General features: G+C 35.3%; 1 long non-coding RNA gene across 1 annotated transcript in view; it reads right to left on the reverse strand.

Moving 5' to 3' along the window:
* Positions 1-13138, reverse strand: part of LOC123797948 (uncharacterized) — a 253800-nt gene extending 240662 nt beyond the window's left edge. The window contains exon 1 of the long non-coding RNA XR_015725818.1: positions 12975-13138. This is a non-coding gene — a long non-coding RNA (uncharacterized LOC123797948). The remainder of the gene's footprint in view (positions 1-12974) is intronic.
* Between the last annotated feature and the right edge of the window lie 794 nt (positions 13139-13932).

Consider the following 13932-nt stretch of genomic DNA (forward strand, 5'->3'; position numbering starts at 1 on the left):
TTGCTCATAGTAAGGTTCACACTAATATTCCACAAAATACGTGGAGGATAAAGCAGCGTGGGCTGGTGCACACAGTTTAGTTACACAGGAAAGGGTTATTGTCAATCTCTCAATGAGGAATTTATTCAGTATGGTATATCATGTAGGAATATTGTAGCAAACTCCAAACAATTCTCAAAACAGAATGAAAATTCAATTATTCTCATAATAAATGTTTGTCACATTTATAAAGTTTAAAAATAAAAACACATACTTCAGATACTGTTAAAGACAGCTATCTAGCTAAGCCTCATTTTGATGCTCAGAAGGAAAATCAAGAAAAAGATATGAAATAGCATGTTTGTAAAGGAATTGTTGAATACTCTAGATAGGAGAGCATAAGATGAATGGTGAGGAAGTAGAAAAAAAATCCATCGGTTGTTTTAAATCCTAATGGACTAGATAATCAGAATCTCTCTCAATTTCCAACTTAACCAATACTGTGTTAACATCACACATCCCAGGAAAATATTTTCACTTTATCAAATTATTTCCTTTGTACACTCCTTTCCAAATGAAAGCTAGAGCCTACATTTACGCTTTTTGTCCCAAACCTTCTCAACTCATTCTTGTAACACTAATATAACCCTACAAAAGAGATTAATAAAATATGTTTTCTAAGGAAAAGCTCCAAATAAAGCTAAGGAATAATGACCATCAATTTCAAACCCACACTTATTAAAAGGTGAAACTCCAGTAACTTCCCTTTCTAACTTCTCTCAGCTTACCGAAGTGGAGGAAGGAATTCCAGAAATATTAAGGAAGATATAACTGATTAGATGTCGAGTCCAAAGAGGGAATTGCTTAGGATGATTTTCAAGTGTCTGTCTTAAATAATTGGATGAATGTAATTTCTGTCATGAATAAGGACCAATGATATTCTGATTAGATTTCCATTCTGGAAAAGTCAAAGCTATAGGGACACAGAACAGATCAGTGGTTGCTATGGATTAGGGATGGGGAAGAGGTTTAATACAAAGGGCAGCATGAGTGAATTTTTAGGAATGATTAAACTATTCTATATATTGACTGTGATAGTGTTTACATATTTCCTTGGAATGGTCAAAACTCAAAGAACTGTACATCAAGGCAGCAAATTTTACTATAGATAAAATAAGAAGTAAATAAAAATAATTGGTGCTTACTAATGAATTATTTTAGATGAGGATATCTTAAGAACTAGAAATATGTCAGAATGATTACAGAGGAAAATACGTCAAAATTAATGGAACACTAAATTAGATACTAGAGTACAGCAAGAAAAATAAGGTTGTAGCAGACTAAGAATGAGAACAGAGTAACTATTAAATTAAAAGCGAGTACCAGGGTGCCTGGGTGGCTCAGTCAGTTAAGTGTCTGACTCTTGATTTTGGCTCAGGTTGTGATCTCAAGGTCCTTGGGATCAACCCTGCACAAGCTCCCCACTCAGTGGGGAGTTTGCTTCTTTCCCTCTCCCTCTGCCCCTCCCTCCCACTCCTGATATCTCTCTCTCTCAAATAAATAAGTAAATCTTAAAAAAAAGAAAAAAGTTAGTGACAAAAAGTAAAGATGACACCCCCAGCACTTCCCCAGGTGTCTTGTGTTTGAAAATTACTTCTGAATTTCTAAACATGACACTTTCAAAAAGTCATTTTCCAAACAGTGGTTGCTTCAGTTGTTTTTGCTCTACTTAGCTGATTAGCAGAATTCTTACTGTTCAGTGTAGAAACAGATGAACAAGCAACATAACCTAAGACAGACAATTGAGGCAAATCTGATGGGTTACCATCACAACCTTGCTATTACTGACTTTGGAATGCCAGGGCGAATGGCATTATGCCACTTTATATCCCTATTGGCCCAGGACAAATCCCCTGACAGCGGTGGCCTGTGTCTCTTCTGACTGATTCTCCTAACCATATCCATCTTTTAAGTTTTAACCTTCTAGATCTCAGGGTCAATCATCAGCAAATAGCTTTTAAAGTTTATAACAAACGACTTTCATGAAAAATCTCGTTTCCTACTTGTCTCCATGGAAATTTGGCTCCCCCACGGCACTGCTTCTACAACTGTTCAAGTAACGGGTTCTTTTCCACACCCCTTCTGCCTCTGGGCCTAGAAATGAAGTAGATGTCTTTTTTGCTCCTCATTGCTGCTTCCAGACCAGTATCCTTACCTTCGCAGTCATCTAAGGCCCCCCAATGAACTTCACCTCTTTTTTTGGAAAGTTAGCCCCCGACTCACTGATTCCAATTCCACACCTGTACATCTTCTTGGCAATTTCAAGTCCTACATAGAAGTCAGTACCTTGATCTCTCAAATCCTTGACCTCAGTTAGCCAATGATCTTGTTCTCCACCCTATAGAAGCTATTCAGTACCAAGGTCACACCCTTGACCTTGACATTTTCCATAACAACAAACTCTCCATCTCAACTTAACACACCTCCTTTCTACTATCATTTTTATCTTTCCAGCTCACTCCTTCTGACACCCATCTCTAACAAACTTCGGACTTCATCCAAACTTTCAATCCATTTATCCTAGCAATTTGTCACTGCTCCTTATTAACCTCATGTCCTTTCTTCACTATCCACCTTAAATCTATGGTAAATTATTATAATAAACCTTTCTCTTAATTCTACCCACTTGCTTGACAAAAAAAAACCTTGGTTAAAACCAAAACTTCCCACCAACTCTACGCCAGTACCCCTGAAGATGAAACTGGTTGGAAAAAATACACAATTATGCTGACTGCTTTATTGTGATGACAAAACTTAAGTGGACCCTTAAATATAAGAAATATAGTTATCTAATCTATTTTTTCACCTACTATCTTAGATAATCATTCTCCCTACACCCTCAAAACCTATTCCAATTTCTTTGCACCCAGCTCATGACTTTGCTTCCTACTTCAGTGAGAATACAGAAGGAATAAAACAGAACTTCCAAAAACCACCCCTAAGTATTCTCCATACTGTTACTGTGGATGAACTCTAAATGCTCATAAGTAAGGCAACCCTCCCACTTACATACCAGTAATTGACTCTAGCAATTTTCTTTTTCCTTTGCATTCTCCATTTTTCCCTTCCCATTGGATCATTCATCAGCATACAAGCAGTTTCCATTTCAACTTTATTTATTATTTTTATTTTTTAAGATTTTATTTATTTGTCAGAGATTGAGAGCGCACAAGCAGGGAGAACAGTGGACAGAGGGAGAGGGAGAAGGAGGCTCCCCACTGAGCAGGGAGCCCAATGCCTGACTCCATCCCAGGACCCTGGGATCGTGACCTGAGCTGAATGCAGATTCTTAACCGACTGAGACACCCAGGTATCCCATTTCAACAATATTTAAAAACGAAAAAAATAAAACCACCTAGACCCAGTTCCTTCATCTAGCTCACCTATATCTTACCTCCAGTTTTATGACAAAATTCTCTGAAAGAATCTATGCTTCCCGGTCTTCTATTTCTTCCTTCCCATTTTCTCTTGATCCACTAAATTAGGCCCCATTATTGTCACTGCACAGAAACCATTACCAACGTCAGCAATGACCTTCACTTTGCTAAATCCAATAGTCATTCCTCAGACTTCATCCTATTTCATTAATCAGCAGGATTTAACATGGTTAGTCATTCTCTCCTCAAAATTTTCTTTTGTTTTAACGTAGATTTTCTCCTACTTTTTTGGCCACTCCTTCTCAACGTCCTTTTTTTTTCCCCTCTTCATATGTGACTTTTAAATGTTAGTATGTTTCTGGCCTCAGTCTTTGAACTTAGTCTCTATTCAATCATTATAGTGATGGTGTCATCCAGTTTATGGCTTAGAATAGCATGTATTTATGTTGACAACTTCCAAATTTATGTTTTCTACCTGGACTCCCCCATGAATTATTGGCCCATATTTTCAAGAGTCTTGGCATCTACACTTAGATATTTAATTGGCAACCCAAACTTAACACACCCAAACAGCTCTATGACACTCCCCTGAAACCGTTCCTCCTGTAGTTTTCCCCATCTTGGTTAATGGCAACTGCTAGTTTGATAACAAACCCTATGATCTCTAATTCCAAAAATATATTCAGAATCATCGCTTCTCCATTCCACCACTATTACCACCTTGGTGAAAGCCAAAAGCATCTCTCACCTGGATTGTTTCCATTGGGCTTCTCCAGGTCTTCCTGTTTCAATGCTATCATTCTTCAGTCTATTCTCAACATAACCCCTGAGTTGATCCTATTAAAATCTCATTCATAACATGTCACTCCCCTGATCAAAATCCTCCAATGTCCCTCATCTCAGAATAAAAGCCAAATCCTCACAGAGATTTTCAAGGCCTTAAATGATATGGGTCCCTATTACCTCCCTGTGTCAACTCCTGGTCTCTCTCTTCTCTCCCTCCACTTCCACTGCTTTAGTAGCACTGGCTTCCTTGTTTCTCATACAGCTCAGAAATACCCACACATTTACACATGCTACTTCTTCTGCCTGGAGCTTTTCCCTCAGTTATCCACAAGGCTAGTTCCCCCACTTCCTGTAGGCCTTTATTCAAAAGTCACTTTCTCAGTGACACCTACTTTGGTCACTCATTCTAAAATTTAAGCCAACAATACCATCTCATCACTATTCTCTATTTTTTTTTCTCCTTAGCATATGTATTTGATGTAGTTATATTATTTATTATCTATCTCTAATAGTAGAATTTAAGATTCATGAGAATAGATTTTTTTTTATCACTTTCATTTATTGCTATATTACCAGGACTCAAGATAGACAGTTTCTGGCACATAGTAGACACACAACAAATAATTTCCTGAATTAATGAATAAATGTGTAAATGAACTTTAATCCAATCTATAAAATAAAATAGATAAGATGGACGTTTCATTCTAATAGTTATCTTAAACAAGTTTTCCAAAAACATAATTATTATTTACCTATTTGAAGCAGTTACTATATAGTAGATAAGAAACTGATAATTTAGACAGTTAGAAACTAGGGATAGGGAAGCATATGTGAGCTGCCATGAAGAGAAATCTCAAATGCCAACTGCTTAACGCATTAGAGATTTATTTTTTATTTATTACATACCCAGCGTGGGTTGGTAGAGGTTCTCCTATATCCAGTGGCTCAAGAATTCAGGTCCCTTTTATTCTGAAGTGCAGACATCTTAACATGAGACCTTCATGGTTTCTTGACCCAGGAAAGAGGTAACAGAGTTCCCTAGCGAGTTCTTAAATTTCCCAACCCACAAGTGACAGATACCACTGTCATTTACACTTTGTTAGCTAGAAATAGTCATAGAGTCCTTGCCTTGCAGCAAGATTCAGGAAAGCTCACTAGTTACAATATGCTCATGAATAAAATGATATGTAAACTTCAAATGTATATGTTCAGGAAAGAATCCATATATAAAAAATAATTGAAAACTATACCAGGAAGCATGAGGAAGTTAACATTGAATTGAAAAGAGCATAATTACTGAAGCAAATCAGTGAGGAGTAGGATTTTCAAATGGAACTTTAGGAAAACTTAGCCAAAAGAAAAGAAAGTCAAAAAATTATTGCAAGCAGAATTACTTTAATATTCTACTTTACTTTGCTTGCCTGATAGCCAAGTTACATTTTCATGTTTCTGACAAGTGGTTAGAGACACTGAGCATGACCAAAAGTGCAATAATTTTATTTGCATGTTCCCCTTGGATTAACATATTAACTGTTAATAGATTAAGAGCATTGGTATTAAATATATGTCTGTGGCTTTATAACTCTTATAATACATTATTCTGGACCATTATGGTACATCTAGCATGAAGATAGATCCAAATTTTTCTAATTTTTAGGAACTCTTAAGAGATTCTTAAAAATATGCATAAAATCTGCAATTGTTGGTAATAATACTTTAAAAATACTTAGAGATTTGTATGAGGAAAACAATTTAACTATTATAATAAAAATGCAAATAGTATTATGTAAAATTTGGCTATTACATAATAATTTCATTCCCTATAAAAAGTTTATTGCCAAATTGTCATATAAAACCACTAAAGTTATTCAAATTGGATCCAACTGGTAAATCCAAAGCTAGGTATTCCAATATATTATTTAAGGCTAAATTTTCAATATACTATGCTATAGTGAATGAGACTCTATCACAGACCAAATACAGAGAGCTCATTGTCAGTCTAACTTCTAACATAATTCTATAACAAATCAAAATAATAGATTTATAGAAAGTGTTCCATGTAGTTAAAAATGCAAAGAAAAACATAACCATTTCATCTTGTTTTATTTTTAATTTTGTTTCTCATAAGTGTGAAGATTTTTAAGTATTAAGAAAAATTGTCTTCTTGATTATGTAGTATTAATTAAAGTTTCTAATATAAATATTGAAGTAGGGGCACTGATTTTCTACTCTAAACCTTTTCACAAAAATGAGGTAACTTTTGCTTGACTTCCCAGGAGTAAAAATTATTGTAGAAACATTTCCAGTTCTTCCTTGCTCATCAATTTGTTTTATCAACAATTAAACTTAAAGCTGAATTAAAGTGGATAGCTAAGTATTTGTCAGGCTTCCATTTATAAACATTGATGTTAGATTGAATTTAAAACTTAATCATTCACAAATACCTTAGGCTAGCACTTTGTATACATATCATCAATGTAAAACATTATTATTAATATGTGAATAAAGTAAGTTTTTTCTTGTTGTAATGGGGATGGAGGGAAAATGTGTTTTGGCACTTTACTTTTTCTCATTGTCTCAGTACCATAAAATATGTATCTTTTACTTTTTTAAGTTTTTATTTAAATTCCAGTTAGTTAACTAACATACAGTGTTATATTAGTTTCAGGTGTACAATACAGTGATTCAACATTTACATACATCACCCAGTGCGCATCACAAGTGCCCTCCTTAATCCCCATCACCTAATTTACCCATCCCTCCACCCACTTCCCTTCCGGTAACCATCAGTCTGATCTCTATAGTTGAGTCTGTTTCTTGGTTTCTCACTCTCATTTCTTCCATGTACTCATTTGTTTTGTTTAAGTTCCACATATGAGTGAAATCATATGGTATTTGTTTTTCTTTGACTGACTGGTTTTGCTTAGCAAAATACTCTCTAGCTCCATCCATGTTATTGAAAATGGCAAGTTTTCATTCCTTTTTATGGCTGAGTAATATTCCATTGTGTGTATATACCACATATCTTCTTTATCCATTCATCAATCAATGGACTCTTGGGCTGTTTCCATAGTTTGGCTACTGTAGACAATGCTGCTATAAACATGGGGGTGCATGTATCCCTCTGAATTAGTATTTTTGTATTCTTTGAGTAAATGCCTAGTAGTGCAATTGCTGGATCATAGGGTAGTTCTATTTTTAACTTTCTCCTCAGACACTTCCATACTGTTTTCCAGAGTGGCTGCACAAGTTTACATTGCCACCAACTGTGCAAGAGGGTTCCCCTTTCTCCACATCCTTGCCAACACCTATTGTTTCTTGTTTTGTTGATTTTAGCCACTGTGACAGGTGTGAGGTGATAATCTCATTGTAGTTTTGATTTGCATTTTCCTAATAATCAATGATGCTGAGTATCTTTTCATGTGTCTGTTGGCCATCTGTATGTCTTCTTTGGAAAAATGTCTATTCATGTCTATTTTTAATTGGATAATTTGTTTTTGGGGTGTTGAGTCTTATAAGTTCTTTATATATTTTGGATACTAACCCTTTAGCAGATATGTCATTTACAAATATCTTCTCCAATTCCATAGGTTGCTTTTTAGTTTTGTTGATTGTTTCCTTTGCCATGCAAAAGCTTTTCATTTTGATGAAGTACCAATAGTTTATTTTTGCTTTGTTTCCCTTGCCTCAGGAAACATATCTAGTAAGAAGTTGCTATGGAAAATATGTATCTCTTAAATTGATTCTTTTCTTGCAGAGAACTTTACTATTTATCAGAAAATTTATTTTCTGCCTAAGAAAAGGTAGAGCATACCACATAAAACATAGGCTGGACAGTTTTTTAACCTATTAGATCAGTAGGTCACAATAACTTTTTTTGAATATAATGTTTAAACAGCCGGATTTCAGAGAAAATGTGAATGCTCTTAGTGTTCTTCCGATTCATCCGTATGTTATTTTTCCAACTGATGGGCATGCATGTGCATTCTTTGGGGAAAAAAGTATATTCAGTATAATAGATACTCTTTCAATAAACTGTATAGTTAAAATGAAAAATAAATAATATTCTTTGCTTTGGTGACTCAAGAGTAAACTGGCCTCTGTTTCTCCCAATGACATCATTTGATTGTTCCCAAAATTAGATTTAAAACCTCAGAGTAGTAGAATTATGGATTCATACAATTTATCCTCTACTGCTCTCTCTCCCCCCCCCCAAGTGAAATTAGTCACAAAATTCTCTTGTTTTTTTCTTTAATAATATCTCTTAGATCTACTCCTTTTTTATTTTTCTAGTTTAAGTGCCAATCTCTTCTTACTTGGAAAACCCTATACTGCAAAAATAACCTCTGATACTCTAGCTGTGATAATTCCCTAAGCATCAGGTGCATCCTGTTACTGCTATGTTCAAAAGCCTTAAATGACTCCTCATTGCCTTCATTCCTGAAAGTCATAAGGCCTCTCAGTTTTCCAGATTGGCCTGTTTTTGAATCTCTCGTGACCCTCTGGAGAGGGACTCACAGTGAGTCCTCAAAGAAAGAAAGATTTTTGATGGTATAGGGCTTAGTCTATGCTCCAACCTCCAGATTTAAGAAATAAGGAGGAAAAGAAAACTTCTACTTTCTGTATTATATAATTTAACTTGCCTGGTTTCAAAGTAGATGGAATTCAGGGAAAATATTTTGTCTAAAAGTAAAAATGTGTATGTTTGACTTTTAGGCCTAATGTGTAGTTCCTCTAGGCATAATATTTGGTGTAGTTTTAGGGAAAGAAAGAAATTTCTAAATTCTCTTCCAAATCCTATGTTCCATAATATAGTATTTCTGTTAATGTTACATTCCTATATTTTAATTAGACCTCAAACTTCTTTATTTTAAATACCTAGGTAATAGAAAAAACAATATAGAAGCATCCTAAATTGACCATTCTCATGAATTTTGCATTATTTCTAATACATATATGCAACAATGAAGACATAATATAATATAAAACAGAATAAATCCTAGCCTTCATGGAAAACTACCCTCAAAGCTGAGAGTGACCGACCTCAGGCAGAATGGTGCAGTACTCCAGGAAGAAACAGAGCCTTAACTTGGTCCTTAAAGGGTACGTAGGTTATAGAATGTTGGAGAAAAACAGAGTTGGACTGTGGCAGTTGGAAAGGATAGCAAGAGTAAAGGTACAATGTTGTAATGATCTTAAGAACAGATTAATCAGAGAGGACTAGTCATGATGCAATGTAGTAAGCAATAAACTTGACTGGAAAGGCGAAGCTAAGATTGGTAAGAATGATGGGAATGAAAAGAATTTTATAAGGATACAAATGACAGAACTGGAATGGGAAAGTTCACTTAGAGAGGACTTTCAAAGAAAATCAAGAGGACTTAGAAGCACATTGGTGGTAGCAAGAATCTTATTAAAATCTTATTAAAGGTGAAATGAAATCCTTAAAAACAGTAGAGCTACCCATCTGAAAGATTTGTTTAATAGAGGTGGATGAACTGTGTGATGTTTCAACATCTTTTCCAAATCTATAGTTCTTTCAACACAGACATGCAATTAATTCATGTTTTGTGCAACCCATTCTTGCCAATGTTCATTTTAGACTGTGAACCTAAAACAGAATAAGAATTATACTATTTAATATGTTGTGCATGAAAAATGAGTACACCAAATATTTTCATTTGAATATATGCCAATTCTGAAACATGGTGAAATTTTGGAATAATTCAGGGAGTTCTCACATATTCAAAGATTATATACATGTTCCTAAATTTCAATAATGCTTACCAGATCAAGTTTCCCCATAATCACTACTTTGCTACTAGAGTCAAAATACAAGTTGAGGATGGGATGGGGGCACCTGGGTGGCTCAGTTGGTTAAGCATCTGCCTTTGGCTCAGGTCATGATCTCAGGGTCCTGGGATCAAGTCCCTAGTCCCTAGTGGGGCTCCTGCTCAGTAGGGAGTCTGCTTCTCCCTCTCCCTCCACCCCTTCCCTCCCCACTTGTGCTCACACTCTTTCTCTCTCAAATAAATAAATAAAATCTTTAAAAAAATACAAGTTGGGAAGTAGTAAAGTGGTGAGACTCTAGAAATACAATATAATCATAAGTCAGGCCTGGGGTCTGTGTGAACAATTGGGCGTGAGGATAACTAAGTAGCACATGGGTTAAATAACTTTATCTGTGTAGTTAACAGAAAGGCAATTAAAATATTATAAGTAGGTTGACCTACTCTTACACATCATCATAATCTCATAGCAACGAATTAATAAAAGGTTTAGGAAAATAGGGTAAATGAATAACAATCAGAATTACAGGAGTACTACTAGAATATTTGGAAGTTAGTTTTAGAGTTTTTTTGCCTATGCTTCCAATTTCATTTCAGTTATCCAACAGAGATAAAAATCAAAGGACATTCTCTACTTCTCAGAGTCACAACAGATCTTGTATTTGATCTTCAGATAAGTACACATTTATTTACACTTTGTGTATCTTATGGAGGTATCTAATGCAGACACTGTAAATAACTTGGTAATATGTGTCTCATTAGGATATAAACATGACTTTATATGTAATTACTATATTGATCATTTTAATTGGATGTTTTTAATGTAGGCAGTATTAATTTGTGCACACAAATTACAGTAGATGGTAAGTATAACTACACAATTAAATCATTCTTATAACAACATATTTCACATAAAAAAGGACAAATGCTTATGTAACAAATCCTGTATTAAAATACCCCTCCTTCATTTAACCAGTAAATGTCCTATTGTAAATCCTTAGCAATAACCAAAACTCTTTGAGATCAGGACCTTTATATTTATCTTTATTAGTTTCATTCATCAGGCATGTGTACAGTGGCAATCAAATGCCAGCACTACCCAAAAAAAAAAAAAAAAAAAAAAAAAAAGACATTGTTTTATGTGCTTGTCCAATATCTAACTTTCCCTCTTCTAGTAACGGTAGCCCAAATGTCTTTAGGAATCACCTTTCTCCTATTCTTGGTAATCTATTTTTGATAACATTGTTTCCTCAAACTGTCTCCTTAAATTTTAGTTATTAATCTATGTTATTACTTTCTTTATTCACATAATTTTACTTCTATAAATTTCTAATACCACCATTATGAAAAACTGTTATTGTTCATCTACCTGCATTTGAAAAAAAAAGGTGAACAACTATGCCAGAATTTTTAATCATCAAAAAGATTCAAAAGATTCTAATAATCTAAATTAATAATGAAAGAACACACTGACCTGGTAATATAGAGAACAGAACAGACTAGGTATATTCATTAGACATAGACAACAAAAAAGGTGACCAAATGTTGCCCATTTAGTTGAGTGAAAACAAATTTAATTCATTAATTCTCATTAAACACAAGAGAGTTTAAATGTTTTCAGTCTGGAATGAAAGAAAATGGAAGATTTGGTAAAGTGGAGAAAAATTGTCAACTACCATTCAAACTACAAATAGTTGTCTTCATGTCTTTCACGGTCCTCAAGAAACATTTTGAAAAGTCCAAATTACTCAAAATCATTCTATCCATCTTGGAAATGATCAAGTAGAAGTCAATTTGCCCAGACCATGTAACAATCTAAAGAAGTTTGGGAGCTGCCTTTGAGCACAGTAAAAAGGAATCAGAGAGAAAGTGAAATAGAATAGCTATAATACAAGACACACGTATGGAAGGAGAGCTGTTTCAGAAAAATTTTAAAAGTTATTACTATTTCCTTGCATTTTGTGTGTGTGTGTGTGTGTGATCTCTGATCTCTGTTCTACCCAACATATCTTTCTGGAGGGCCTAATAAATGAAGCAATCTGTCAAATGCTGGAAGAAGCAAAGACAAAAGATACAGATACCTTAAGAGAGTCTAAAATTGACAAAAAAGGAGGGGGCTTCCATCCTACATATTCATTTATTCATTAATGAAATATCGAGTTGATCAATATTCAGAAATGAAGAAAGATCCACGGTCAGTTCTCTACCAGAAGAAATTTCTATTAGTAGGAGATATCCACAGGTAAAAATACATATAAACGAAAATTTTAGACATAAGGAAGGATGATAGTGGGTGACAGTGGACAGAGCCAAAAATTCTCTCTGGTGAGAGAAATATGATCAATTAAGGTGCCAATTTAGTGAGATAGTTATGAAGGAACGAGGATGCTTATTAAGCAGCAACAATTTGTAGCTCCATGAGAATGTAAAAATTATCAGCTGTCTTAAAACTGAAGACAGTAAAAATAGAGATGGGTCTATTTTGGGGAAAAGAGAAAAATAATTCCTTTGTAAATTTCAAACCTATAATTGTCACAAAATTTTTATTTTACTATTAGGGAAGATTTTTTTGAAATAGACTTCTAGGATAGATAAATGTGTTTATTTACACATCCTTCAAAACCCCAATAATAAGGATAGAAAAAGAAATAAATGTAAATGGATTACAGAAAAGAAATAGAGAGAAGCTCCAGACACACAATAGAAGGTTTAATTAAGGATAATTTTTGGAAAGGACTATTTATACCTGTGAGAGAAGTGTTAAGGAGACAATTAGGATGCTGGGCACCCAGGGACCAGTAACAGTGGAATGTCATTACTAGCCCTAGACCTGAAGGGCAAGGGGAACACATGGTGCTTCAGAAGCTTGGAAAGAACTAAAGATATGAAAGCACACTCTCTGGAGAACAGCTGTGGCCACTGTGGAATCCATTCACTGCAGGAATCACCATCAGACATGGAGGAGTGTGAAATACCTACCCACCTTTCTCACTGCCTGCCCGTTTCTCATGCCAACACTTCCCATTGGCCAAACCCCAACCAGAAGCCAGGATGCAAGATTGTTTTAGAAGTCATCTGATCACACTCCTGTAAACCACTTATGTAATGCAGTTGATAGAGGTCAGCATCTTGTATGTAGAGAAAGGAAGAGAATGGTGAAAATTTCATCTGGAAATGGAGCGCATGACAGAGATTAACCAATACACAAAAAATAAGACTTCAGCTTCAGCTTTCTTGGATTTGCACTCTTCTTTACAAATTATTGCACATAAATTAGTGGGGGTGCTGTCGGTTAAAACACAGGGAAATCAGCATTTTGGGAGTGTGGGAAAGGCAATTTGAAATCTGCCAGTTTTCTCTTTTGGATATTCACTATCTGTGCAAATCCCTTTCTCAAGAGAAGCAACTTCTAAATTCAGTCCTATGGATGCACTCACAACAAATCCCAGGATGCCCATGCAATATAAAATTCTCTCCTTTATTTTTTTTTTAAAGATTTTATTTATTTATTGGACAGAGATAGAGACAGCCAGCGAGAGAGGGAACACAAGCAGGGGGAGTGGGAGAGGAAGAAGCAGGCTCATAGCGGAGGAGCCTGACGTGGGGCTCGATCCCGGAACGCCGGGATCACGCCCTGAGCCGAAGGCAGACGCCTAACCGCTGTGCCACCCAGGTGCCCCCAAAATTCTCTCCTTTAAGTCTAGATATAGCTTCCCACGATCCAGTGGTCCATAAATTAAAAAGTCACCACGCTTCATGTTCATTACACAGGGTGAAGCAGAAACAAGATTACAGAAATTAAATCTCCTATTTGGATAATGGAAGAATAGGGTATCTGTGGCATTTTTAAATCCTGCAAACAGGAATCATAAAAGCACCACTCCCTGTCAGCGGAGAAAGTTCCGTGATTGGTCTATGGAGCAGCAAATTGCCAACTGTAG

Source organism: Ursus americanus, chromosome 9 (genome assembly GCF_024610735.1).
Source record: "Ursus americanus isolate L20-20 chromosome 9, mUrsAme1.1.p, whole genome shotgun sequence".
Classification (NCBI taxonomy): Eukaryota; Metazoa; Chordata; class Mammalia; order Carnivora; family Ursidae; genus Ursus; species Ursus americanus.